Here is a 24,129-nt window from a genome sequence, read left to right as displayed (position 1 = left end):
ATTGGTCGTTGTTTAGCAACATTTGAACTGTAAAGCCACATTGGTACTTGTGCTGATTCATTGACTTCGCTGTGTAAAGGCAGAGATTGCACACATCAAAATTCTGACCACGACGTGATTTGAACACGCAACCTTCTGATCTGGAGTCAGACGCGCTACCGTTGCGCCACAAGGTCTTGGAAGAATCTCATCTATGGGGGGGATGCCTAGTTCAGATTTCGTTGACTGTATCAATTGGAATGAAGGCCTGTGTCTCTGGGGAAATGTACGATCTGACATGCACCTGCCCGGCAGGTTAGGTGTATGAAAACAGTTACAAGCAGAGCCCGGATATCTCAGTCGGTAGAGCATCAGACTATTAATCTGAGGGTCCAGGGTTCAAGTCCCTGTTCAGGCGTCCTTTTAATATTCACCTTCCTTCAGAAGCAAGTCTTTCTATAATTGCAATTTCTGTCACTTTCCATGACATGTTCACGTGTGGACAATACAATCCCATAGCCAAAACAGCTTAGTCTGAAAACTTTAGGATTTTTAATCTGAACCTCCAGGTTTAAACTCCCTGTTTGAAGACTGATTTTAGTCTGTCAATCACACAGCATCATCTGATATAGGAATTTGCAGTGTGCCATGCTTTTGTGAGAGACGACTGTCATCTAAAGCATCATCGGATTGGTCGTTGTTTAGCAACATTTGAACTGTAAAGCCACTTCGGTACTTGTGCTGATTCATTGACTTCGCTGTGTAAAGGCAGCGATTGCACACATCAAAATTCTGACCACGACGTGATTTGAACACGCAACCTTCTGATCTGGAGTCAGACGCGCTACCGTTGCGCCACAAGGTCTTGGAAGAAAAGCATCCATGGGGTGGTGCCTAGTTCAGATTTCGTTGACTGTATCAATTGGAATGAAGGCCTGTGTCTCTGGGGAAATGTACGATCTGACATGCATCTGCCCGGCAGGTTAGGTGTATGAAAACAGTTACATGCAGAGCACGGATAGCTCAGTCGGTAGAGCATCAGAATTTTAATCTGAGGGTCCAGGGTTCAAGTCTCTGTTCAGGCGTACTTTTAATATTCACCTTCCTTCAGAAGCAAGTCTTTCTATAATTGCAATTTCTGTCACTTTCCATGACATGTTCACGTGTGGACAATACAATCCCATAGCCAAAAGAGCTTAGTCTGAAAACTTTAGGATTTTTAATCTGAACCTCCAGGTTTAAACTCCCTGTTTGAAGACTGATTTAAGTCTGTCAATCACACAGCATCATCTGATATAGGAATTTGCAGTGTGCCATGCTTTTGTGAGAGACGACTGTCATCTAAAGCATCATCGGATTGGTCGTTGTTTAGCAACATTTGAACTGTAAAGCCACATTGGTACTTGTGCTGATTCATTGACTTCGCTGTGTAAATACAGCGATTGCACACATCAAAATTCTGACCACAACGTGTTTTGAACACGCAACCTTCTGATCTGCAGTCAGACGCGCTACCGTCGCGCCACGAGGTCTTGGAAGAAAGTCATCTATGGGGGGGATGCCTAGATCAGATTTCGTTGACTGTATCTATTGGAATGAAGGCCTGTGTCTCTGGGGAAATGTACGATCTGACATGCATCTGCCCGGCAGGTTAGGTGTATGAAAACAGTTACATGCAGAGCCCGGATAGCTCAGTCGGTAGAGCATCAGAATTTTAATCTGAGGGTCCAGGGTTCAAGTCTCTGTTCAGGCGTACTTTTAATATTCACCTTCCTTCAGAAGCAAGTCTTTCTATAATTGCAATTTCTGTCACTTTCCATGACATGTTCACGTGTGGACAATACAATCCCATAGCCAAAACAGCTTAGTCTGAAAACTTTAGGATTTTTAATCTGAACCTCCAGGTTTAAACTCCCTGTTTGAAGACTGATTTAAGTCTGTCAATCACACAGCATCATCTGATATAGGAATTTGCAGTGTGCCATGCTTTTGTGAGAGACGACTGTCATCTAAAGCATCATCGGATTGGTCGTTGTTTAGCAACATTTGAACTGTAAAGCCACATTGGTACTTGTGCTGATTCATTGACTTCGCTGTGTAAAGGCAGAGATTGCACACATCAGGCCTTCATTCCAATTGATACAGTCAACGAAATCTGAACTAGGCATCCCCCCCATAGATGACTTTCTTCCAAGACCTCGTGTCGCAACGGTAGCGCGTCTGACTCCAGATCAGAAGGTTGCGTGTTCAAATCACGTCGTGGTCAGAATTCTGATGTGTGCAGTCGCTGCCTTTACACAGCGAAGTCAATGAATCGGCACAAGTACCAATGTGGCTTTACAGTTCAAATGTTGCTAAACAACGACCAATCCGATGATGCTTTAGATGACAGTCGTCTCTCACAAAAGCATGGCACACTGCAATTTCCTATATCAGATGATGCTATGTGATTGACAGACTTAAATCAGTCTTCAAACAGGGAGTTTAAACCTGGAGGTTCAGATTAAAAATCCTAAAGTTTTCAGACTAAGCTCTTTTGGCTATGGGATTGTATTGTCCACACGTGAACATGTCATGGAAAGTGACAGAAATTGCAATTATAGAAAGACTTGCTTCTGAAGGAAGGTGAATATTAAAAGGACGCCTGAACAGGGACTTGAACCCTGGACCCTCAGATTAAAAGTCTGATGCTCTACTGACTGAGCTATCCGGGCTCTGCGTGTAACTGTTTTCATACACCTAACCTGCCGGGCAGATGCATGTCAGATCGTACATTTCCCCAGAGACACAGGCCTTCATTCCAATGGATACAGTCAACGAAATCTGAACTAGGCATCCCCCCCATAGATGAGTTTCATCCAAGACCTCGTGGCGCAACGGTAGCGCGTCTGACTCAAGATCAAGAGGTTGCGTGTTCAAATCACGTCGTGGTCAGAATTTTGATGTGTGCAATCGCTGCCTTTACACAGCGAAGTCAATGAATCAGCACAAGTACCAATGTGGCTTTACAGTTCAAATGTTGCTAAACAACGACCAATCCGATGATGCTTTAGATGACAGTCGTCTCTCACAAAAGCATGGCACACTGCAAATTCCTATATCAGATGATGCTGTGTGATTGACAGACTTAAATCAGTCTTCAAACAGGAAGTTTAAACCTGGAGGTTCAGATTAAAAATCCTAAAGTTTTCAGACTAAGCTGTTTTGGCTATGGGATTGTATTGTCCACACGTGAACATGTCATGGAAAGTGACAGAAATTGCAATTATAGAAAGACTTGCTTCTGAAGGAAGGTGAATATTAAAAGGACGCCTGAACAGGGACTTGAACCCATGACCCTCAGATTAAAAACCTGATGCTCTACCGACTGAGCTATCCGGGCTCTGCATGTAACTGTTTTCATACACCTAACCTGCCGGGCAGATGCATGTCAGATCGAACATTTCCCCAGAGACACAGGCCTTCATTCCAATTGATACAGTCAACGAAATCTGAACTAGGCATCCCCCCCATAGATGAGTTTCTTCCAAGACCTCGTGGCGCAACGGTAGCGCGTCTGACTCCAGATCAGAAGGTTGCGTGTTCAAATCACGTCGTGGTCAGAATTTTGATGTGTGCAATCGCTGCCTTTACAAAGCGAAGTCAATGAATCAGCACAAGTACCAATGTGGCTTTACAGTTCAAATGTTGCTAAACAACGACCAATCCGATGATGCTTTAGATGACAGTCGTCTCTCACAAAAGCATGGCACACTGCAAATTCCTATATCAGATGATGCTGTGTGATTGACAGACTTAAATCAGTCTTCAAACAGGGAGTTTAAACCTGGAGGTTCAGATTAAAAATCCTAAAATTTTCAGACTAAACTGTTTTGGCTATGGGATTGTATTGTCCACACGTGAACATGTCATGGAAAGTGACAGAAATTGCAATTACAGAAAGACTTGCTTCTGAAGGAAGGTGAATATTGAAAGGACGCCTGAACAGGGACTTGAACCCTGGACCCTCAGATTAAAAGTCTGATGCTCTACAGACTGAGCTATCCGGGCTCTGCATGAAACTGTTTTCATACACCTAACCTGCCGGGCAGATGCATGTCAGATCGTACATTTCCCCAGAGACACAGGCCTTCATTACAATTGATACAGTCAACGAAACCTGAACTAGGCATCCCCCCCATAGATGACTTTCTTCCAAGACCTCGTGGCGCAACGGTAGCGCGTCTGACTCCAGATCAGAAGGTTGCGTGTTCAAATCACGTCGTGGTCAGAATTTTGATGTGTGCAATCGCTGCCTTTACACAGCGAAGTCAATGAATCAGCACAAGTACCAATGTGGCTTTACAGTTCAAATGTTGCTAAACAACGACCAATCCGATGATGCTTTAGATGACAGTCGTCTCTCACAAAAGCATGGCACACTGCAAATTCCTATATCAGATGATGCTATGTGATTGACAGACTTAAATCAGTCTTCAAACAGGGAGTTTAAACCTGGAGGTTCAGATTAAAAATCCTAAAGTTTTCAGACTAAGCTGTTTTGGCTATGGGATTGTATTGTCCACACGTGAACATGTCATGGAAAGTGACAGAAATTGCAATTATAGAAAGACTTGCTTCTGAAGGAAGGTGAATATTAAAAGGACGCCTGAACAGGGACTTGAACCCATGACCCTCAGATTAAAAACCTGATGCTCTACCGACTGAGCTATCCGGGCTCTGCATGTAACTGTTTTCATACACCTAACCTGCCGGGCAGATGCATGTCAGATCGTACATTTCCCCAGAGACACAGGCCTTCATTACAATTGATACAGTCAACGAAACCTGAACTAGGCATCCCCCCCATAGATGACTTTCTTCCAAGACCTCGTGGCGCAACGGTAGCGCGTCTGACTCCAGATCAGAAGGTTGCGTGTTCAAATCACGTCGTGGTCAGAATTTTGATGTGTGCAATCGCTGCCTTTACACAGCGAAGTCAATGAATCAGCACAAGTACCAATGTGGCTTTACAGTTCAAATGTTGCTAAACAACGACCAATCCGATGATGCTTTAGATGACAGTCGTCTCTCACAAAAGCATGGCACACTGCAAATTCCTATATCAGATGATGCTATGTGATTGACAGACTTAAATCAGTCTTCAAACAGGGAGTTTAAACCTGGAGGTTCAGATTAAAAATCCTAAAGTTTTCAGACTAAGCTGTTTTGGCTATGGGATTGTATTGTCCACACGTGAACATGTCATGGAAAGTGACAGAAATTGCAATTATAGAAAGACTTGCTTCTGAAGGAAGGTGAATATTAAAAGGACGCCTGAACAGGGACTTGAACCCATGACCCTCAGATTAAAAACCTGATGCTCTACCGACTGAGCTATCCGGGCTCTGCATGTAACTGTTTTCATACACCTAACCTGCCGGGCAGATGCATGTCAGATCGAACATTTCCCCAGAGACACAGGCCTTCATTCCAATTGATACAGTCAACGAAATCTGAACTAGGCATCCCCCCCATAGATGAGTTTCTTCCAAGACCTCGTGGCGCAACGGTAGCGCGTCTGACTCCAGATCAGAAGGTTGCGTGTTCAAATCACGTCGTGGTCAGAATTTTGATGTGTGCAATCGCTGCCTTTACAAAGCGAAGTCAATGAATCAGCACAAGTACCAATGTGGCTTTATAGTTCAAATGTTGCTAAACAACGACCAATCCGATGATGCTTTAGATGACAGTCGTCTCTCACAAAAGCATGGCACACTGCAAATTCCTATATCAGATGATGCTGTGTGATTGACAGACTTAAATCAGTCTTCAAACAGGGAGTTTAAACCTGGAGGTTCAGATTAAAAATCCTAAAATTTTCAGACTAAGCTGTTTTGGCTATGGGATTGTATTGTCCACAAGTGAACATGTCATGGAAAGTGACAGAAATTGCAATTATAGAAAGACTTGCTTCTGAAGGAAGGTGAATATTGAAAGGACGCCTGAACAGGGACTTGAACCCTGGACCCTCAGATTAAAAGTCTGATGCTCTACAGACTGAGCTATCCGGGCTCTGCATGAAACTGTTTTCATACACCTAACCTGCCGGGCAGATGCATGTCAGATCGTACATTTCCCCAGAGACACAGGCCTTCATTACAATTGATACAGTCAACGAAACCTGAACTAGGCATCCCCCCCATAGATGACTTTCTTCCAAGACCTCGTGGCGCAACGGTAGCGCGTCTGACTCAAGATCAGAAGGTTGCGTGTTCAAATCACGTCGTGGTCAGAATTTTGATGTGTGCAATCGCTGCCTTTACACAGCGAAGTCAATGAATCAGCACAAGTACCAATGTGGCTTTACAGTTCAAATGTTGCTAAACAACGACCAATCCGATGATGCTTTAGATGACAGTCGTCTCTCACAAAAGCATGGCACACTGCAAATTCCTATATCAGATGATGCTGTGTGATTGACAGACTTAAATAAGTCTTCAAACAGGGAGTTTAAACCTGGAGGTTCAGATTAAAAATCCTAAAATTTTCAGACTAAGCTGTTTTGGCTATGGGATTGTATTGTCCACACGTGAACATGTCACGGAAAGTGACAGAAATTGCAATTATAGAAAGACTTGCTTCTGAAGGAAGGTGAATATTGAAAGGACGCCTGAACAGGGACTTGAACCCTGGACCCTCAGATTAAAAGTCTGATGCTCTAAAGACTGAGCTATCCGGGCTCTGCATGAAACTGTTTTCATACACCTAACCTGCCGGGCAGATGCATGTCAGATCGTACATTTCCCCAGAGACACAGGCCTTCATTACAATTGATACAGTCAACGAAACCTGAACTAGGCATCCCCCCTATAGATGACTTTCTTCCAAGACCTCGTGGCGCAACGGTAGCGCGTCTGACTCCAGATCAGAAGGTTGCGTGTTCAAATCACGTCGTGGTCAGAATTTTGATGTGTGCAATCGCTGCCTTTACACAGCGAAGTCAATGAATCAGCACAAGTACCAATGTGGCTTTACAGTTCAAATGTTGCTAAACAACGACCAATCCGATGATGCTTTAGATGACAGTCGTCTCTCACAAAAGCATGGCACACTGCAAATTCCTATATCAGATGATGCTATGTGATTGACAGACTTTAATCAGTCTTCAAACAGGGAGTTTAAACCTGGAGGTTCAGATTAAAAATCCTAAAGTTTTCAGACTAAGCTGTTTTGGCTATGGGATTGTATTGTCCACACGTGAACATGTCATGGAAAGTGACAGAAATTGCAATTATAGAAAGACTTGCTTCTGAAGGAAGGTGAATATTAAAAGGACGCCTGAACAGGGACTTGAACCCATGACCCTCAGATTAAAAACCTGATGCTCTACCGACTGAGCTATCCGGGCTCTGCATGTAACTGTTTTCATACACCTAACCTGCCGGGCAGATGCATGTCAGATCGAACATTTCCCCAGAGACACAGGCCTTCATTCCAATTGATACAGTCAACGAAATCTGAACTAGGCATCCCCCCCATAGATGAGTTTTTTCCAAGACCTCGTGGCGCAACGGTAGCGCGTCTGACTCCAGATCAGAAGTTTGAGTGTTCAAATCACGTCGTGGTCAGAATTTTGATGTGTGCAATCGCTGCCTTTACAAAGCGAAGTCAATGAATCAGCACAAGTACCAATGTGGCTTTACAGTTCAAATGTTGCTAAACAACGACCAATCCGATGATGCTTTAGATGACAGTCGTCTCTCACAAAAGCATGACACACTGCAAATTCCTATATCAGATGATGCTGTGTGATTGACAGACTTAAATCAGTCTTCAAACAGGGAGTTTAAACCTGGAGGTTCAGATTAAAAATCCTAAAGTTTTCAGACTAAGCTGTTTTGGCTATGGGATTGTATTGTCCACACGTGAACATGTCATGGAAAGTGACAGAAATTGCAATTATAGAAAGGCTTGCTTCTGAAGGAAGGTGAATATTAAAAGGACGCCTGAACAGGGACTTGAACCCTGGACCCTCAGATTAAAAGTCTGATGCTCTACCGACTGAGCTATCCGGGCTCTGCATGTAACTGTTTTCATACACCTAACCTGCCGGGCAGATGCATGTCAGATCGAACATTTCCCCAGAGACACAGGCCTTCATTCCAATTGATACAGTCAACGAAATCTGAACTAGGCATCCCCCCCATAGATGACTTTCTTCCAAGACCTCGTGGAGCAACGGTAGCGCGTCTGACTCCAGATCAGAAGTTTGCGTGTTCAAATATCGTCGTGGTCAGAATTTTGATGTGTGCAATCGCTGCCTTTACACAGCGAAGTCAATGAATCAGCACAAGTACCAATGTGGCTTTACAGTTCAAATGTTGCTAAACAACGACCAATCCGATCATGCTTTAGATGACAGTCGTCTCTCACAAAAGCATGGCACACTGCAAATTCCTATATCAGATGATGCTGTGTGATTGACAGACTTAAATCAGTCTTCAAACAGGGAGTTTAAACCTGGAGGTTCAGATTAAAAATCCTAAAGTTTTCAGACTAAGCTGTTTTGGCTATGGGATTGTATTGTTCACACGTGAACATGTCATGGAAAGTGACAGAAATTGCAATTATAGAAAGACTTGCTTCTGAAGGAAGGTGAATATTAAAAGGACGCCTGAACAGGGACTTGAACCCTGGACCCTCAGATTAAAAGCCTGATGCTCTACCGACTGAGCTATCCGGGCTCTGCATGTAACTGTTTTCATACACCTAACCTGCCGGGCAGATGCATGTCAGATCGTACATTTCCCCAGAGACACAGGCCTTCATTCCAATTGATACAGTCAACGAAATCTGAACTAGGCATACCCCCCATAGATGACTTTCTTCCAAGACCTCGTGGCGCAACGGTAGCGCGTCTGACTCCAGATCAGAAGGTTGCGTGTTCAAATCACGTCGTGGTCAGAATTTTGATGTGTGCAATCGCTGCCTTTACACAGCGAAGTCAATGAATCAGCACAAGTACCAATGTGGCTTTACAGTTCAAATGTTGCTAAACAACGACCAATCCGATCATGCTTTAGATGACAGTCGTCTCTCACAAAAGCATGGCACACTGCAAATTCCTATATCAGATGATGCTGTGTGATTGACAGACTTAAATCAGTCTTCAAACAGGGAGTTTAAACCTGGAGGTTCAGATTAAAAATCCTAAAGTTTTCAGACTAAGCTGTTTTGGCTATGGGATTGTATTGTCCACACGTGAACATGTCATGGAAAGTGACAGAAATTGCAATTATAGAAAGACTTGCTTCTGAAGGAAGGTGAATATTAAAAGCACGCCTGAACAGGGACTTGAACCCTGGACCCTCAGATTAAAAGTCTGATGGTCTACCGACTGAGCTATCCGGGCTTTGCATGTAACTGTTTTCATACACCTAACCTGCCGGGCAGATGCATGTCAGATCGAACATTTCCCCAGAGACACAGGCCTTCATTCCAATTGATACAGTCAACGAAATCTGAACTAGGCATACCCCCCATAGATGAGTTTCTTCCAAGACCTCGTGGCGCAACGGTAGCGCGTCTGACTCCAGATCAAAAGGTTGCGTGTTCAAATCACGTTGTGGTCAGAATTTTGATGTGTGCAATCGCTGCCTTTACACAGCGAAGTCAATGAATCAGCACAAGTACCAATGTGGCTTTACAGTTCAAATGTTGCTAAACAACGACCAATCCGATGATGCTTTAGATGACAGTCGTCTCTCACAAAAGCATGGCACACTGCAAATTCCTATATCAGATGATGCTATGTGATTGACAGACTTAAATCAGTCTTCAAACAGGGAGTTTAAACCCGGAGGTTCAGATTAAAAATCCTAAAGTTTTCAGACTAAGCTGTTTTGGCTATGGGATTGTATTGTCCACACGTGAACATGTCATGGAAAGTGACAGAAATTGCAATTATAGAAAGACTTGCTTCTGAAGGAAGGTGAATATTAAAAGGACGCCTGAACAGTGACTTGAACCCTGGACCCTCAGATTAAAAACCTGATGCTCTACCGACTGAGCTATCCGGGCTCTGCATGTAACTGTTTTCATACACCTAACCTGCCGGGCAGATCCATATCAGATCGAACATTTCCCCAGAGACACAGGCCTTCATTCCAATTGATACAGTCAACGAAATCTGAACTAGGCATCCCCCCCATAGATGACTCTCTTCCAAGACCTCGTGGAGCAACGGTAGCGCGTCTGACTCCAGATCAGAAGGTTGCGTGTTCAAATCACGTCGTGGTCAGAATTTTGATGTGTGCAATCGCTGCCTTTACACAGCGAAGTCAATGAATCAGCACAAGTACCAATGTGGCTTTACAGTTCAAATGTTGCTAAACAACGACCAATCCGATCATGCTTTAGATGACAGTCGTCTCTCACAAAAGCATGGCACACTGCAAATTCCTATATCAGATGATGCTGTGTGATTGACAGACTTAAATCAGTCTTCAAACAGGGAGTTTAAACCTGGAGGTTCAGATTAAAAATCCTAAAGTTTTCAGACTAAGCTGTTTTGGCTATGGGATTGTATTGTCCACACGTGAACATGTCATGGAAAGTGACAGAAATTGCAATTATAGAAAGACTTGCTTCTGAAGGAAGGTGAATATTAAAAGGATGCCTGAACAGGGACTTGAACCCTGGACCCTCAGATTAAAAGTCTGATGCTCTACCGACTGAGCTATCCGGGCTCTGCATGTAACTGTTTTCATACACCTAACCTGCCGGGCAGATGCATGTCAGATCGTACATTTCCCCAGAGACACAGGCCTTCATTCCAATTGATACAGTCAAAGAAATCTGAACTAGGCATAACCCCCATAGATGAGTTTCTTCCAAGACCTCGTGGCGCAACGGTAGCGCGTCTGACTCCAGATCAGAAGGTTGCGTGTTCAAATCACGTCGTGGTCAGAATTTTGATGTGTGCAATCGCTGCCTTTACAAAGCGAAGTCAATGAATCAGCACAAGTACCAATGTGGCTTTACAGTTCAAATGTTGCTAAACAACGACCAATCCGATGATGCTTTAGATGACAGTCGTCTCTCACAAAAGCATGGCACACTGCAAATTCCTATATCAGATGATGCTGTGTGATTGACAGACTTAAATCAGTCTTCAAACAGGGAGTTTAAACCTGGAGGTTCAGATTAAAAATCCTAAAATTTTCAGACTAAGCTGTTTTGGCTATGGGATTGTATTGTCCACACGTGAACATGTCATGGAAAGTGACAGAAATTGCAATTATAGAAAGACTTGCTTCTGAAGGAAGGTGAATATTGAAAGGACGCCTGAACAGGGACTTGAACCCTGGACCCTCAGATTAAAAGTCTGATGCTCTACAGACTGAGCTATCCGGGCTCTGCATGAAACTGTTTTCATACACCTAACCTGCCGGGCAGATGCATGTCAGATCGTACATTTCCCCAGAGACACAGGCCTTCATTACAATTGATACAGTCAACGAAACCTGAACCAGGCATCCCCCCCATAGATGACTTTCTTCCAAGACCTCGTGGCGCAACGGTAGCGCGTCTGACTCAAGATCAGAAGGTTGCGTGTTCAAATCACGTCGTGGTCAGAATTTTGATGTGTGCAATCGCTGCCTTTACACAGCGAAGTCAATGAATCAGCACAAGTACCAATGTGGCTTTACAGTTCAAATGTTGCTAAACAACGACCAATCCGATGATGCTTTAGATGACAGTCGTCTCTCACAAAAGCATGGCACACTGCAAATTCCTATATCAGATGATGCTGTGTGATTGACAGACTTAAATCAGTCTTCAAACAGGGAGTTTAAACCTGGAGGTTCAGATTAAAAATCCTAAGATTTTCAGACTAAGCTGTTTTGGCTATGGGATTGTATTGTCCACACGTGAACATGTCATGGAAAGTGACAGAAATTGCAATTATAGAAAGACTTGCTTCTGAAGGAAGGTGAATATTGAAAGGACGCCTGAACAGGGACTTGAACCCTGGACCCTCAGATTAAAAGTCTGATGCTCTAAAGACTGAGCTATCCGGGCTCTGCATGAAACTGTTTTCATACACCTAACCTGCCGGGCAGATGCATGTCAGATCGTACATTTCCCCAGAGACACAGGCCTTCATTACAATTGATACAGTCAACGAAACCTGAACTAGGCATCCCCCCTATAGATGACTTTCTTCCAAGACCTCGTGGCGCAACGGTAGCGCGTCTGACTCCAGATCAGAAGGTTGCGTGTTCAAATCACGTCGTGGTCAGAATTTTGATGTGTGCAATCGCTGCCTTTACACAGCGAAGTCAATGAATCAGCACAAGTACCAATGTGGCTTTACAGTTCAAATGTTGCTAAACAACGACCAATCCGATGATGCTTTAGATGACAGTCGTCTCTCACAAAAGCATGGCACACTGCAAATTCCTATATCAGATGATGCTATGTGATTGACAGACTTTAATCAGTCTTCAAACAGGGAGTTTAAACCTGGAGGTTCAGATTAAAAATCCTAAAGTTTTCAGACTAAGCTGTTTTGGCTATGGGATTGTATTGTCCACACGTGAACATGTCATGGAAAGTGACAGAAATTGCAATTATAGAAAGACTTGCTTCTGAAGGAAGGTGAATATTAAAAGGACGCCTGAACAGGGACTTGAACCCATGACCCTCAGATTAAAAACCTGATGCTCTACCGACTGAGCTATCCGGGCTCTGCATGTAACTGTTTTCATACACCTAACCTGCCGGGCAGATGCATGTCAGATCGAACATTTCCCCAGAGACACAGGCCTTCATTCCAATTGATACAGTCAACGAAATCTGAACTAGGCATCCCCCCCATAGATGAGTTTTTTCCAAGACCTCGTGGCGCAACGGTAGCGCGTCTGACTCCAGATCAGAAGGTTGCGTGTTCAAATCACGTCGTGGTCAGAATATTGATGTGTGCAATCGCTGCCTTTACAAAGCGAAGTCAATGAATCAGCACAAGTACCAATGTGGCTTTACAGTTCAAATGTTGCTAAACAACGACCAATCCGATGATGCTTTAGATGACAGTCGTCTCTCACAAAAGCATGGCACACTGCAAATTCCTATATCAGATGATGCTGTGTGATTGACAGACTTAAATCAGTCTTCAAACAGGGAGTTTAAACCTGGAGGTTCAGATTAAAAATCCTAAAGTTTTCAGACTAAGCTGTTTTGGCTATGGGATTGTATTGTCCACACGTGAACATGTCATGGAAAGTGACAGAAATTGCAATTATAGAAAGACTTGCTTCTGAAGGAAGGTGAATATTAAAAGGACGCCTGAACAGGGACTTGAACCCTGGACCCTCAGATTAAAAGTCTGATGCTCTACCGACTGAGCTATCCGGGCTCTGCATGTAACTGTTTTCATACACCTAACCTGCCGGGCAGATGCATGTCAGATCGAACATTTCCCCAGAGACACAGGCCTTCATTCCAATTGATACAGTCAACGAAATCTGAACTAGGCATCCCCCCCATAGATGACTTTCTTCCAAGACCTCGTGGAGCAACGGTAGCGCGTCTGACTCCAGATCAGAAGTTTGCGTGTTCAAATATCGTCGTGGTCAGAATTTTGATGTGTGCAATCGCTGCCTTTACACAGCGAAGTCAATGAATCAGCACAAGTACCAATGTGGCTTTACAGTTCAAATGTTGCTAAACAACGACCAATCCGATGATGCTTTAGATGACAGTCGTCTCTCACAAAAGCATGGCACACTGCAAATTCCTATATCAGATGATGCTGTGTGATTGACAGACTTAAATCAGTCTTCAAACAGGGAGTTTAAACCTGGAGGGTCAGATTAAAAATCCTAAAGTTTTCAGACTAAGCTGTTTTGGCTATGGGATTGTATTTTCCACACGTGAACATGTCATGGAAAGTGACAGAAATTGTAATTATAGAAAGACTTGCTTCTGAAGGAAGGTGAATATTGAAAGGACGCCTGAACAGGGACTTGAACCCTGGACCCTCAGATTAAAAGTCTGATGCTCTACCGACTGAGCTATCCGGGCTCTGCATGTAACTGTTTTCATACACCTAACCTGCCGGGCAGATGCATGTCAGATCGTACATTTCCCCAGAGACACAGGCCTTCATTCCAATTGATACAGTCAACGAAATCTGAACTAGGCATCCCCCCCATAGATGACTTTCTTCCAAGACCTCGTGGCGCAACGGTAGCGCGTCTGACTCCAGATCAGAAGGTTGCGTGTTCAAATCACGTCGTGGTCAGAATTTTGATGTGTGCAATCGCTGCCTTTACACAGCGAAGTCAATGAATCAGCACAAGTACCAATGTGGCTTTACAGTTCAAATGTTGCTAAACAACGACCAATCCGATGATGCTTTAGATGACAGTCGTCTCTCACAAAAGCATGGCACACTGCAAATTCCTATATCAGATGATGCTGTGTGATTGACAGACTTAAATCAGTCTTCAAACAGGGAGTTTAAACCTGGAGGTTCAGATTAAAAATCCTAAAGTTTTCAGACTAAGCTGTTTTGGCTATGGGATTGTATTGTCCACACGTGAACATGTCATGGAAAGTGACAGAAATTGCAATTATAGAAAGACTTGCTTCTGAAGGAAGGTGAAAATTAAAAGGACTCCTGAACAGGGTCTTGAACCCTGGACCCTCAGATTAGAAGTCTGATGCTCTACCGACTGAGCTATCCGGGCTCTGCATGTAACTGTTTTCATACACCTAACCTGCCGGGCAGATGCATGTCAGATCGTACATTTCCCCAGAGACACAGGCCTTCATTCCAATTGATACAGTCAACGAAATCTGAACTAGGCATACCCCCCATAGATGACTTTCTTCCAAGACCTCGTGGCGCAACGGTAGCGCGTCTGACTCCAGATCAGAAGGTTGCGTGTTCAAATCACGTCGTGGTCAGAATTTTGATGTGTGCAATCGCTGCCTTTACACAGCGAAGTCAATGAATCAGCACAAGTACCAATGTGGCTTTACAGTTCAAATGTTGCTAAACAACGACCAATCCGATGATGCTTTAGATGACAGTCGTCTCTCACAAAAGCATGGCACACTGCAAATTCCTATATCAGATGATGCTGTGTGATTGACAGACTTAAATCAGTCTTCAAACAGGGAGTTTAAACCTGGAGGTTCAGATTAAAAATCCTAAAGTTTTCAGACTAAGCTGTTTTGGCTATGGGATTGTATTGTCCACACGTGAACATGTCATGGAACGTGACAGAAATTGCAATTATAGAAAGACTTGCTTCTGAAGGAAGGTGAAAATTAAAAGGACTCCTGAACAGGGTATTGAACCCTGGACCCTCAGATTAGAAGTCTGATGCTCTACCGACTGAGCTATCCGGGCTCTGCATGTAACTGTTTTCATACACCTAACCTGCCGGGCAGATGCATGTCAGATCGTACATTTCCCCAGAGACACAGGCCTTCATTCCAATTGATACAGTCAACGAAATCTGAACTAGGCATACCCCCCATAGATGACTTTCTTCCAAGACCTCGTGGCGCAACGGTAGCGCGTCTGACTCCAGATCAGAAGGTTGCGTGTTCAAATCACGTCGTGGTCAGAATTTTGATGTGTGCAATCGCTGCCTTTACACAGCGAAGTCAATGAATCAGCACAAGTACCAATGTGGCTTTACAGTTCAAATGTTGCTAAACAACGACCAATCCGATGATGCTTTAGATGACAGTCGTCTCTCACAAAAGCATGGCACACTGCAAATTCCTATATCAGATGATGCTGTGTGATTGACAGACTTAAATCAGTCTTCAAACAGGGAGTTTAAACCTGGAGGTTCAGATTAAAAATCCTAAAGTTTTCAGACTAAGCTGTTTTGGCTATGGGATTGTATTGTCCACACGTGAACATGTCATGGAACGTGACAGAAATTGCAATTATAGAAAGACTTGCTTCTGAAGGAAGGTGAATATTAAAAGGACGCCTGAACAGGGACTTGAACCCTGGACCCTCAGATTAAAATTCTGATGCTCTACCGACTGAGCTATCCGGGCTCTGCATGTAACTGTTTTCATACACCTAACCTGCCGGGCAGATGCATGTCAGACCGTACATTTCCCCAGAGACACAGGCCTTCATTCCAATTGATACAGTCAAAGAAATCTGAACTAGGCATAACCCCCATAGATGACTTTCTTCCAAGACCTCGTGGCGCAACGGTAGCGCGTCTGACTCCAGATCAGAAGGTTGCGTGTTCAAATCACGTCGTGGTCAGAATTTTGATGTGTGCAATCGCTGCCTTTACACAGCGAAGTCAATGAATCAGCACAAGTACCAATGTGGCTTTACAGTTCAAATGTTGCTAAACAACGACCAATCCGATGATGCTTTAGATGACAGTCGTCTCTCACAAAAGCATGGCACACTGCAAATTCCTATATCAGATGATGCTGTGTGATTGACAGACTTAAATCAGTCTTCAAACAGGGAGTTTAAACCTGGAGGGTCAGATTAAAAATCCTAAAGTTTTCAGACTAAGCTGTTTTGGCTATGGGATTGTATTTTCCACACGTGAACATGTCATGGAAAGTGACAGAAATTGTAATTATAGAAAGACTTGCTTCTGAAGGAAGGTGAATATTGAAAGGACGCCTGAACAGGGACTTGAACCCTGGACCCTCAGATTAAAAGTCTGATGCTCTACCGACTGAGCTATCCGGGCTCTGCATGTAACTGTTTTCATACACCTAACCTGCCGGGCAGATGCATGTCAGATCGTACATTTCCCCAGAGACACAGGCCTTCATTCCAATTGATACAGTCAACGAAATCTGAACTAGGCATCCCCCCCATAGATGACTTTCTTCCAAGACCTCGTGGCGCAACGGTAGCGCGTCTGACTCCAGATCAGAAGGTTGCGTGTTCAAATCACGTCGTGGTCAGAATTTTGATGTGTGCAATCGCTGCCTTTACACAGCGAAGTCAATGAATCAGCACAAGTACCAATGTGGCTTTACAGTTCAAATGTTGCTAAACAACGACCAATCCGATGATGCTTTAGATGACAGTCGTCTCTCACAAAAGCATGGCACACTGCAAATTCCTATATCAGATGATGCTGTGTGATTGACAGACTTAAATCAGTCTTCAAACAGGGAGTTTAAACCTGGAGGTTCAGATTAAAAATCCTAAAGTTTTCAGACTAAGCTGTTTTGGCTATGGGATTGTATTGTCCACACGTGAACATGTCATGGAAAGTGACAGAAATTGCAATTATAGAAAGACTTGCTTCTGAAGGAAGGTGAAAATTAAAAGGACTCCTGAACAGGGTCTTGAACCCTGGACCCTCAGATTAGAAGTCTGATGCTCTACCGACTGAGCTATCCGGGCTCTGCATGTAACTGTTTTCATACACCTAACCTGCCGGGCAGATGCATGTCAGATCGTATATTTCCCCAGAGACACAGGCCTTCATTCCAATTGATACAGTCAACGAAATCTGAACTAGGCATCCCCCCCATTGATGACTTTCTTCCAAGACCTCGTGGCGCAACGGTAGCGCGTCTGACTCCAGATCAGAAGGTTGCGTGTTCAAATCACGTCGTGGGCAGAATTTTGATGTGTGCAATCGCTGCCTTTACACAGCGAAGTCAATGAATCAGCACAAGTACCAATGTGGCTTTACAGTTCAAATGTTGCTAAACAACGACCAATCCGATGATGCTTTAGATGACAGTCGTCTCTCACAAAAGCATGGCACACTGCAAATTCCTATATCAGATGATGCTGTGTGATTGACAGACTTAAATCAGTCTTCAAACAGGGAGTTTAAACCTGGAGGTTCAGATTAAAAATCCTAAAGTTTTCAGACTAAGCTGTTTTGGCTATGGGATTGTATTGTCCACACGTGAACATGTCATGGAAAGTGACAGAAATTGCAATTATAGAAAGACTTGCTTCTGAAGGAAGGTGAATATTAAAAGTACGCCTGAACAGGGACTTGAACCCTGGACCCTCAGATTAAAAGTCTGATGCTCTACCGACTGAGCTATCCGGGCTCTGCATGTTACTGTTTTCATACACCTAACCTGCCGGGCAGATGCATGTCAGATCGTACATTTCCCCAGAGACACAGGCCTTCATTCCAATTGATACAGTCAAAGAAATCTGAACTAGGCATAACCCCCATAGATGACTTTCTTCCAAGACCTCGTGGCGCAACGGTAGCGCGTCTGACTCCAGATCAGAAGGTTGCGTGTTCAAATCACGTCGTGGTCAGAATTTTGATGTGTGCAATCGCTGCCTTTACACAGCGAAGTCAATGAATCAGCACAAGTACCAATGTGGCTTTACAGTTCAAATGTTGCTAAACAACGACCAATCCGATGATGCTTTAGATGACAGTCGTCTCTCACAAAAGCATGGCACACTGCAAATTCCTATATCAGATGATGCTGTGTGATTGACAGACTTAAATCAGTCTTCAAACAGGGAGTTTAAACCTGGAGGGTCAGATTAAAAATCCTAAAGTTTTCAGACTAAGCTGTTTTGGCTATGGGATTGTATTTTCCACACGTGAACATGTCATGGAAAGTGACAGAAATTGTAATTATAGAAAGACTTGCTTCTGAAGGAAGGTGAATATTGAAAGGACGCCTGAACAGGGACTTGAACCCTGGACCCTCAGATTAAAAGTCTGATGCTCTACCGACTGAGCTATCCGGGCTCTGCATGTAACTGTTTTCATACACCTAACCTGCCGGGCAGATGCATGTCAGATCGTACATTTCCCCAGAGACACAGGCCTTCATTCCAATTGATACAGTCAACGAAATCTGAACTAGGCATCCCCCCCATAGATGACTTTCTTCCAAGACCTCGTGGCGCAACGGTAGCGCGTCTGACTCCAGATCAGAAGTTTGCTTGTTCAAATCACGTCGTGGTCAGAATTTTGATGTGTGCAATCGCTGCCTTTACACAGCGAAGTCAATGAATCAGCACAAGTACCAATGTGGCTTTACAGTTCAAATGTTGCTAAACAACGACCAATCCGATGATGCTTTAGATGACAGTCGTCTCTCACAAAAGCATGGCACACTGCAAATTCCTATATCAGATGATGCTGTGTGATTGACAGACTTAAATCAGTCTTCAAACAGGGAGTTTAAACCTGGAGGTTCAGATTAAAAATCCTAAAGTTTTCAGACTAAGCTGTTTTGGCTATGGGATTGTATTGTCCACACGTGAACATGTCATGGAAAGTGACAGAAATTGCAATTATAGAAAGACTTGCTTCTGAAGGAAGGTGAAAATTAAAAGGACTCCTGAACAGGGTCTTGAACCCTGGACCCTCAGATTAGAAGTCTGATGCTCTACCGACTGAGCTATCCGGGCTCTGCATGTAACTGTTTTCATACACCTAACCTGCCGGGCAGATGCATGTCAGATCGTATATTTCCCCAGAGACACAGGCCTTCATTCCAATTGATACAGTCAACGAAATCTGAACTAGGCATCCCCCCCATTGATGACTTTCTTCCAAGACCTCGTGGCGCAACGGTAGCGCGTCTGACTCCAGATCAGAAGGTTGCGTGTTCAAATCACGTCGTGGGCAGAATTTTGATGTGTGCAATCGCTGCCTTTACACAGCGAAGTCAATGAATCAGCACAAGTACCAATGTGGCTTTACAGTTCAAATGTTGCTAAACAACGACCAATCCGATGATGCTTTAGATGACAGTCGTCTCTCACAAAAGCATGGCACACTGCAAATTCCTATATCAGATGATGCTGTGTGATTGACAGACTTAAATCAGTCTTCAAACAGGGAGTTTAAACCTGGAGGTTCAGATTAAAAATCCTAAAGTTTTCAGACTAAGCTGTTTTGGCTATGGGATTGTATTGTCCACACGTGAACATGTCATGGAAAGTGACAGAAATTGCAATTATAGAAAGACTTGCTTCTGAAGGAAGGTGAATATTAAAAGTACGCCTGAACAGGGACTTGAACCCTGGACCCTCAGATTAAAAGTCTGATGCTCTACCGACTGAGCTATCCGGGCTCTGCATGTTACTGTTTTCATACACCTAACCTGCCGGGCAGATGCATGTCAGATCGTACATTTCCCCAGAGACACAGGCCTTCATTCCAATTGATACAGTCAAAGAAATCTGAACTAGGCATAACCCCCATAGATGACTTTCTTCCAAGACCTCGTGGCGCAACGGTAGCGCGTCTGACTCCAGATCAGAAGGTTGCGTGTTCAAATCACGTCGTGGTCAGAATTTTGATGTGTGCAATCGCTGCCTTTACACAGCGAAGTCAATGAATCAGCACAAGTACCAATGTGGCTTTACAGTTCAAATGTTGCTAAACAACGACCAATCCGATGATGCTTTAGATGACAGTCGTCTCTCACAAAAGCATGGCACACTGCAAATTCCTATATCAGATGATGCTGTGTGATTGACAGACTTAAATCAGTCTTCAAACAGGGAGTTTAAACCTGGAGGGTCAGATTAAAAATCCTAAAGTTTTCAGACTAAGCTGTTTTGGCTATGGGATTGTATTTTCCACACGTGAACATGTCATGGAAAGTGACAGAAATTGTAATTATAGAAAGACTTGCTTCTGAAGGAAGGTGAATATTGAAAGGACGCCTGAACAGGGACTTGAACCCTGGACCCTCAGATTGAAAGTCTGATGCTCTACCGACTGAGCTATCCGGGCTCTGCATGTAACTGTTTTCATACACCTAACCTGCCGGGCAGATGCATGTCAGATCGTACATTTCCCCAGAGACACAGGCCTTCATTCCAATTGATACAGTCAACGAAATCTGAACTAGGCATCCCCCCCATAGATGACTTTCTTCCAAGACCTCGTGGCGCAACGGTAGCGCGTCTGACTCCAGATCAGAAGGTTGCGTGTTCAAATCACGTCGTGGTCAGAATTTTGATGTGTGCAATCGCTGCCTTTACACAGCGAAGTCAATGAATCAGCACAAGTACCAATGTGGCTTTACAGTTCAAATGTTGCTAAACAACGACCAATCCGATGATGCTTTAGATGACAGTCGTCTCTCACAAAAGCATGGCACACTGCAAATTCCTATATCAGATGATGCTGTGTGATTGACAGACTTAAATCAGTCTTCAAACAGGGAGTTTAAACCTGGAGGTTCAGATTAAAAATCCTAAAGTTTTCAGACTAAGCTGTTTTGGCTATGGGATTGTATTGTCCACACGTGAACATGTCATGGAAAGTGACAGAAATTGCAATTATAGAAAGACTTGCTTCTGAAGGAAGGTGAATATTAAAATTACGCCTGAACAGGGACTTGAACCCTGGACCCTCAGATTAAAAGTCTGATGCTCTACCGACTGAGCTATCCGGGCTCTGCATGTATCTGTTTTCATACACCTAACCTGCCGGGCAGATGCATGTCAGATCGTACATTTCCCCAGAGACACAGGCCTTCATTCCAATTGATACAGTCAAAGAAATCTGAACTAGGCATAACCCCCATAGATGAGTTTCTTCCAAGACCTCGTGGCGCAACGGTAGCGCGTCTGACTCCAGATCAGAAGGTTGCGTGTTCAAATCACGACGTGGTCAGAATTTTGATGTGTGCAATCGCTGCCTTTACACAGCGAAGTCAATGAATCAGCACAAGTACCAATGTGGCTTTACAGTTAAAATGTTGCTAAACAACGACCAATCCGATGATGCTTTAGATGACAGTCGTCTCTCACAAAAGCATGGCACACTGCAAATTCCTATATCAGATGATGCTGTGTGATTGACAGACTTAAATCAGTCTTCAAACAGGGAGTTTAAACCTGGAGGGTCAGATTAAAAATCCTAAAGTTTTCAGACTAAGCTGTTTTGGCTATGGGATTGTATTTTCCACAAGTGAACATGTTATGGAAAGTGAAAGAAATTGTAATTATAGAAAGACTTGCTTCTGAAGGAAGGTGAATATTGAAAGGACGCCTGAACAGGGACTTGAACCCTGGACCCTCAGATTAAAAGTCTGATGCTCTACCGACTGAGCTATCCGGGCTCTGAATGTAACTGTTTTCATACACCTAACCTGCCGGGCAGATGCATGTCAGATCGTACATTTCCCCAGAGACACAGGCCTTCATTCCAATTGATACAGTCAACGAAATCTGAACTAGGCATCCCCCCCATAGATGAGTTTCTTCCAAGACCTCGTGGCGCAACGGTAGCGCGTCTGACTCCAGATCAGAAGGTTGCGTGTTCAAATCACGTCGTGGTCAGAATTTTGATGTGTGCAATCGCTGCCTTTACACAGCGAAGTCAATGAATCAGCACAAGTACAATGTGGCTTTACAGTTCAAATGTTGCTAAACAACGACCAATCCGATGATGCTTTAGATGACAGTCGTCTCTCACAAAAGCATGGCACACTGCAAATTCCTATATCAGATGATGCTGTGTGATTGACAGACTTAAATCAGTCTTCAAACAGGGAGTTTAAACCTGGAGGGTCAGATTAAAAATCCTAAAGTTTTCAGACTAAGCTGTTTTGGCTATGGGATTGTATTTTCCACACGTGAACATGCCATGGAAAGTGACAGAAATTGTAATTATAGAAAGACTTGCTTCTGAAGGAAGGTGAATATTGAAAGGACGCCTGAACAGGGACTTGAACCCTGGACCCTCAGATTAAAAGTCTGATGCTCTACCGACTGAGCTATCCGGGCTCTGCATGTAACTGTTTTCATACACCTAACCTGCCGGGCAGATGCATGTCAGATCGTACATTTCCCCAGAGACACAGGCCTTCATTCCAATTGATACAGTCAACGAAATCTGAACTAGGCATCCCCCCCATAGATGACTTTCTTCCAAGACCTCGTGGCGCAACGGTAGCGCGTCTGACTCCAGATCAGAAGGTTGCGTGTTCAAATCACGTCGTGGTCAGAATTTTGATGTGTGCAATCGCTGCCTTTACACAGCGAAGTCAATGAATCAGCACAAGTACCAATGTGGCTTTACAGTTCAAATGTTGCTAAACAACGACCAATCCGATGATGCTTTAGATGACAGTCGTCTCTCACAAAAGCATGGCACACTGCAAATTCCTATATCAGATGATGCTGTGTGATTGACAGACTTAAATCAGTCTTCAAACAGGGAGTTTAAACCTGGAGGTTCAGATTAAAAATCCTAAAGTTTTCAGACTAAGCTGTTTTGGCTATGGGATTGTATTGTCCACACGTGAACATGTCGTGGAAAGTGACAGAAATTGCAATTATAGAAAGACTTGCTTCTGAAGGAAGGTGAATATTAAAAGTACGCCTGAACAGGGACTTGAACCCTGGACCCTCAGATTAAAAGTCTGATGCTCTACCGACTGAGCTATCCGGAATCTGCATGTATCTGTTTTCATACACCTAACCTGCCGGGCAGATGCATGTCAGATCGTACATTTCCCCAGAGACATAGGCCTTCATTCCAATTGATACAGTCAAAGAAATCTGAACTAGGCATAACCCCCATAGATGAGTTTCTTCCAAGACCTCGTGGCGCAACGGTAGCGCGTCTGACTCCAGATCAGAAGGTTGCGTGTTCAAATCACGTCGTGGTCAGAATTTTGATGTGTGCAATCGCTGCCTTTACACAGCGAAGTCAATGAATCAGCACAAGTACCAATGTGGCTTTACAGTTCAAATGTTGCTAAACAACGACCAATCCGATGATGCTTTAGATGACAGTCGTCTCTCACAAAAGCATGGCACACTGCAAATTCCTATATCAGATGATGCTGTGTGATTGACAGACTTAAATCAGTCTTCAAACAGGGAGTTTAAACCTGGAGGGTCAGATTAAAAATCCTAAAGTTTTCAGACTAAGCTGTTTTGGCTATGGGATTGTATTTTCCACACGTGAACATGTCATGGAAAGTGACAGAAATTGTAATTATAGAAAGACTTGCTTCTGAAGGAAGGTGAATATTGAAAGGACGCCTGAACAGGGACTTGAACCCTGGACCCTCAGATTAAAAGTCTGATGCTCTACCGACTGAGCTATCCGGGCTCTGCATGTAACTGTTTTCATACACCTAACCTGCCGGGCAGATGCATGTCAGATCGTACAT

At 43.8% G+C, this 24,129-nt stretch overlaps 48 non-coding genes across 48 annotated transcripts; 27 read left to right on the top strand and 21 right to left on the bottom strand.

The window, feature by feature from the left end:
- Positions 1–104: 104 nt before the first annotated feature.
- Positions 105–176, bottom strand: trnaw-cca (transfer RNA tryptophan (anticodon CCA)). The gene has a single exon. It is a non-coding gene; the product is annotated as a tRNA-Trp (tRNA).
- Positions 177–324: 148 nt separating this feature from the next.
- Positions 325–397, top strand: trnan-auu (transfer RNA asparagine (anticodon AUU)). The gene has a single exon. It is a non-coding gene; the product is annotated as a tRNA-Asn (tRNA).
- Positions 398–772: 375 nt separating this feature from the next.
- On the bottom strand, positions 773–844 carry trnaw-cca (transfer RNA tryptophan (anticodon CCA)). Its single transcript has one exon. It is a non-coding gene; the product is annotated as a tRNA-Trp (tRNA).
- A 1,776-nt stretch (positions 845–2,620) lies between these two features.
- trnak-uuu (transfer RNA lysine (anticodon UUU)) lies at positions 2,621–2,693 on the bottom strand. The gene has a single exon. It is a non-coding gene; the product is annotated as a tRNA-Lys (tRNA).
- A 148-nt stretch (positions 2,694–2,841) lies between these two features.
- trnal-caa (transfer RNA leucine (anticodon CAA)) lies at positions 2,842–2,913 on the top strand. The gene has a single exon. It is a non-coding gene; the product is annotated as a tRNA-Leu (tRNA).
- Positions 2,914–3,509: 596 nt separating this feature from the next.
- Positions 3,510–3,581, top strand: trnaw-cca (transfer RNA tryptophan (anticodon CCA)). Its single transcript has one exon. It is a non-coding gene; the product is annotated as a tRNA-Trp (tRNA).
- Positions 3,582–4,177: 596 nt separating this feature from the next.
- trnaw-cca (transfer RNA tryptophan (anticodon CCA)) lies at positions 4,178–4,249 on the top strand. Its single transcript has one exon. It is a non-coding gene; the product is annotated as a tRNA-Trp (tRNA).
- Positions 4,250–4,845: 596 nt separating this feature from the next.
- trnaw-cca (transfer RNA tryptophan (anticodon CCA)) lies at positions 4,846–4,917 on the top strand. The gene has a single exon. It is a non-coding gene; the product is annotated as a tRNA-Trp (tRNA).
- A 596-nt stretch (positions 4,918–5,513) lies between these two features.
- On the top strand, positions 5,514–5,585 carry trnaw-cca (transfer RNA tryptophan (anticodon CCA)). Its single transcript has one exon. It is a non-coding gene; the product is annotated as a tRNA-Trp (tRNA).
- A 596-nt stretch (positions 5,586–6,181) lies between these two features.
- On the top strand, positions 6,182–6,253 carry trnal-caa (transfer RNA leucine (anticodon CAA)). The gene has a single exon. It is a non-coding gene; the product is annotated as a tRNA-Leu (tRNA).
- A 596-nt stretch (positions 6,254–6,849) lies between these two features.
- trnaw-cca (transfer RNA tryptophan (anticodon CCA)) lies at positions 6,850–6,921 on the top strand. The gene has a single exon. It is a non-coding gene; the product is annotated as a tRNA-Trp (tRNA).
- A 1,043-nt stretch (positions 6,922–7,964) lies between these two features.
- trnak-uuu (transfer RNA lysine (anticodon UUU)) lies at positions 7,965–8,037 on the bottom strand. Its single transcript has one exon. It is a non-coding gene; the product is annotated as a tRNA-Lys (tRNA).
- A 595-nt stretch (positions 8,038–8,632) lies between these two features.
- On the bottom strand, positions 8,633–8,705 carry trnak-uuu (transfer RNA lysine (anticodon UUU)). Its single transcript has one exon. It is a non-coding gene; the product is annotated as a tRNA-Lys (tRNA).
- Positions 8,706–8,853: 148 nt separating this feature from the next.
- On the top strand, positions 8,854–8,925 carry trnaw-cca (transfer RNA tryptophan (anticodon CCA)). Its single transcript has one exon. It is a non-coding gene; the product is annotated as a tRNA-Trp (tRNA).
- A 1,711-nt stretch (positions 8,926–10,636) lies between these two features.
- On the bottom strand, positions 10,637–10,709 carry trnak-uuu (transfer RNA lysine (anticodon UUU)). Its single transcript has one exon. It is a non-coding gene; the product is annotated as a tRNA-Lys (tRNA).
- A 148-nt stretch (positions 10,710–10,857) lies between these two features.
- trnaw-cca (transfer RNA tryptophan (anticodon CCA)) lies at positions 10,858–10,929 on the top strand. The gene has a single exon. It is a non-coding gene; the product is annotated as a tRNA-Trp (tRNA).
- A 596-nt stretch (positions 10,930–11,525) lies between these two features.
- On the top strand, positions 11,526–11,597 carry trnal-caa (transfer RNA leucine (anticodon CAA)). Its single transcript has one exon. It is a non-coding gene; the product is annotated as a tRNA-Leu (tRNA).
- A 596-nt stretch (positions 11,598–12,193) lies between these two features.
- trnaw-cca (transfer RNA tryptophan (anticodon CCA)) lies at positions 12,194–12,265 on the top strand. Its single transcript has one exon. It is a non-coding gene; the product is annotated as a tRNA-Trp (tRNA).
- A 596-nt stretch (positions 12,266–12,861) lies between these two features.
- trnaw-cca (transfer RNA tryptophan (anticodon CCA)) lies at positions 12,862–12,933 on the top strand. The gene has a single exon. It is a non-coding gene; the product is annotated as a tRNA-Trp (tRNA).
- A 375-nt stretch (positions 12,934–13,308) lies between these two features.
- trnak-uuu (transfer RNA lysine (anticodon UUU)) lies at positions 13,309–13,381 on the bottom strand. The gene has a single exon. It is a non-coding gene; the product is annotated as a tRNA-Lys (tRNA).
- A 595-nt stretch (positions 13,382–13,976) lies between these two features.
- Positions 13,977–14,049, bottom strand: trnak-uuu (transfer RNA lysine (anticodon UUU)). Its single transcript has one exon. It is a non-coding gene; the product is annotated as a tRNA-Lys (tRNA).
- Positions 14,050–14,197: 148 nt separating this feature from the next.
- On the top strand, positions 14,198–14,269 carry trnaw-cca (transfer RNA tryptophan (anticodon CCA)). Its single transcript has one exon. It is a non-coding gene; the product is annotated as a tRNA-Trp (tRNA).
- Positions 14,270–14,644: 375 nt separating this feature from the next.
- trnar-ucu (transfer RNA arginine (anticodon UCU)) lies at positions 14,645–14,717 on the bottom strand. Its single transcript has one exon. It is a non-coding gene; the product is annotated as a tRNA-Arg (tRNA).
- A 148-nt stretch (positions 14,718–14,865) lies between these two features.
- trnaw-cca (transfer RNA tryptophan (anticodon CCA)) lies at positions 14,866–14,937 on the top strand. Its single transcript has one exon. It is a non-coding gene; the product is annotated as a tRNA-Trp (tRNA).
- A 375-nt stretch (positions 14,938–15,312) lies between these two features.
- On the bottom strand, positions 15,313–15,385 carry trnar-ucu (transfer RNA arginine (anticodon UCU)). Its single transcript has one exon. It is a non-coding gene; the product is annotated as a tRNA-Arg (tRNA).
- A 148-nt stretch (positions 15,386–15,533) lies between these two features.
- On the top strand, positions 15,534–15,605 carry trnaw-cca (transfer RNA tryptophan (anticodon CCA)). Its single transcript has one exon. It is a non-coding gene; the product is annotated as a tRNA-Trp (tRNA).
- Positions 15,606–16,201: 596 nt separating this feature from the next.
- Positions 16,202–16,273, top strand: trnaw-cca (transfer RNA tryptophan (anticodon CCA)). Its single transcript has one exon. It is a non-coding gene; the product is annotated as a tRNA-Trp (tRNA).
- A 375-nt stretch (positions 16,274–16,648) lies between these two features.
- On the bottom strand, positions 16,649–16,721 carry trnak-uuu (transfer RNA lysine (anticodon UUU)). Its single transcript has one exon. It is a non-coding gene; the product is annotated as a tRNA-Lys (tRNA).
- A 148-nt stretch (positions 16,722–16,869) lies between these two features.
- trnaw-cca (transfer RNA tryptophan (anticodon CCA)) lies at positions 16,870–16,941 on the top strand. Its single transcript has one exon. It is a non-coding gene; the product is annotated as a tRNA-Trp (tRNA).
- A 375-nt stretch (positions 16,942–17,316) lies between these two features.
- On the bottom strand, positions 17,317–17,389 carry trnar-ucu (transfer RNA arginine (anticodon UCU)). Its single transcript has one exon. It is a non-coding gene; the product is annotated as a tRNA-Arg (tRNA).
- Positions 17,390–17,537: 148 nt separating this feature from the next.
- trnaw-cca (transfer RNA tryptophan (anticodon CCA)) lies at positions 17,538–17,609 on the top strand. Its single transcript has one exon. It is a non-coding gene; the product is annotated as a tRNA-Trp (tRNA).
- Positions 17,610–17,984: 375 nt separating this feature from the next.
- On the bottom strand, positions 17,985–18,057 carry trnak-uuu (transfer RNA lysine (anticodon UUU)). Its single transcript has one exon. It is a non-coding gene; the product is annotated as a tRNA-Lys (tRNA).
- A 148-nt stretch (positions 18,058–18,205) lies between these two features.
- trnaw-cca (transfer RNA tryptophan (anticodon CCA)) lies at positions 18,206–18,277 on the top strand. The gene has a single exon. It is a non-coding gene; the product is annotated as a tRNA-Trp (tRNA).
- A 375-nt stretch (positions 18,278–18,652) lies between these two features.
- Positions 18,653–18,725, bottom strand: trnak-uuu (transfer RNA lysine (anticodon UUU)). Its single transcript has one exon. It is a non-coding gene; the product is annotated as a tRNA-Lys (tRNA).
- Positions 18,726–19,320: 595 nt separating this feature from the next.
- On the bottom strand, positions 19,321–19,393 carry trnar-ucu (transfer RNA arginine (anticodon UCU)). The gene has a single exon. It is a non-coding gene; the product is annotated as a tRNA-Arg (tRNA).
- Positions 19,394–19,541: 148 nt separating this feature from the next.
- trnaw-cca (transfer RNA tryptophan (anticodon CCA)) lies at positions 19,542–19,613 on the top strand. Its single transcript has one exon. It is a non-coding gene; the product is annotated as a tRNA-Trp (tRNA).
- A 375-nt stretch (positions 19,614–19,988) lies between these two features.
- On the bottom strand, positions 19,989–20,061 carry trnak-uuu (transfer RNA lysine (anticodon UUU)). Its single transcript has one exon. It is a non-coding gene; the product is annotated as a tRNA-Lys (tRNA).
- Positions 20,062–20,209: 148 nt separating this feature from the next.
- trnaw-cca (transfer RNA tryptophan (anticodon CCA)) lies at positions 20,210–20,281 on the top strand. The gene has a single exon. It is a non-coding gene; the product is annotated as a tRNA-Trp (tRNA).
- A 375-nt stretch (positions 20,282–20,656) lies between these two features.
- Positions 20,657–20,729, bottom strand: trnae-uuc (transfer RNA glutamic acid (anticodon UUC)). Its single transcript has one exon. It is a non-coding gene; the product is annotated as a tRNA-Glu (tRNA).
- Positions 20,730–20,877: 148 nt separating this feature from the next.
- Positions 20,878–20,949, top strand: trnaw-cca (transfer RNA tryptophan (anticodon CCA)). The gene has a single exon. It is a non-coding gene; the product is annotated as a tRNA-Trp (tRNA).
- Positions 20,950–21,324: 375 nt separating this feature from the next.
- trnak-uuu (transfer RNA lysine (anticodon UUU)) lies at positions 21,325–21,397 on the bottom strand. The gene has a single exon. It is a non-coding gene; the product is annotated as a tRNA-Lys (tRNA).
- A 148-nt stretch (positions 21,398–21,545) lies between these two features.
- On the top strand, positions 21,546–21,617 carry trnaw-cca (transfer RNA tryptophan (anticodon CCA)). Its single transcript has one exon. It is a non-coding gene; the product is annotated as a tRNA-Trp (tRNA).
- Positions 21,618–21,992: 375 nt separating this feature from the next.
- trnak-uuu (transfer RNA lysine (anticodon UUU)) lies at positions 21,993–22,065 on the bottom strand. The gene has a single exon. It is a non-coding gene; the product is annotated as a tRNA-Lys (tRNA).
- A 148-nt stretch (positions 22,066–22,213) lies between these two features.
- Positions 22,214–22,285, top strand: trnaw-cca (transfer RNA tryptophan (anticodon CCA)). The gene has a single exon. It is a non-coding gene; the product is annotated as a tRNA-Trp (tRNA).
- A 374-nt stretch (positions 22,286–22,659) lies between these two features.
- On the bottom strand, positions 22,660–22,732 carry trnak-uuu (transfer RNA lysine (anticodon UUU)). Its single transcript has one exon. It is a non-coding gene; the product is annotated as a tRNA-Lys (tRNA).
- A 148-nt stretch (positions 22,733–22,880) lies between these two features.
- trnaw-cca (transfer RNA tryptophan (anticodon CCA)) lies at positions 22,881–22,952 on the top strand. The gene has a single exon. It is a non-coding gene; the product is annotated as a tRNA-Trp (tRNA).
- Positions 22,953–23,548: 596 nt separating this feature from the next.
- Positions 23,549–23,620, top strand: trnaw-cca (transfer RNA tryptophan (anticodon CCA)). The gene has a single exon. It is a non-coding gene; the product is annotated as a tRNA-Trp (tRNA).
- Positions 23,621–23,995: 375 nt separating this feature from the next.
- On the bottom strand, positions 23,996–24,068 carry trnak-uuu (transfer RNA lysine (anticodon UUU)). Its single transcript has one exon. It is a non-coding gene; the product is annotated as a tRNA-Lys (tRNA).
- Positions 24,069–24,129: the final 61 nt, after the last annotated feature.

The sequence above is a fragment of the Salvelinus fontinalis genome, chromosome 3 (assembly GCF_029448725.1).
Source record: "Salvelinus fontinalis isolate EN_2023a chromosome 3, ASM2944872v1, whole genome shotgun sequence".
Lineage (NCBI taxonomy): Eukaryota > Metazoa > Chordata > Actinopteri > Salmoniformes > Salmonidae > Salvelinus > Salvelinus fontinalis.
The sequence above is the reverse complement of the archived record's forward strand: the minus strand, read 5'-3'. Positions and strand labels throughout refer to the sequence as shown.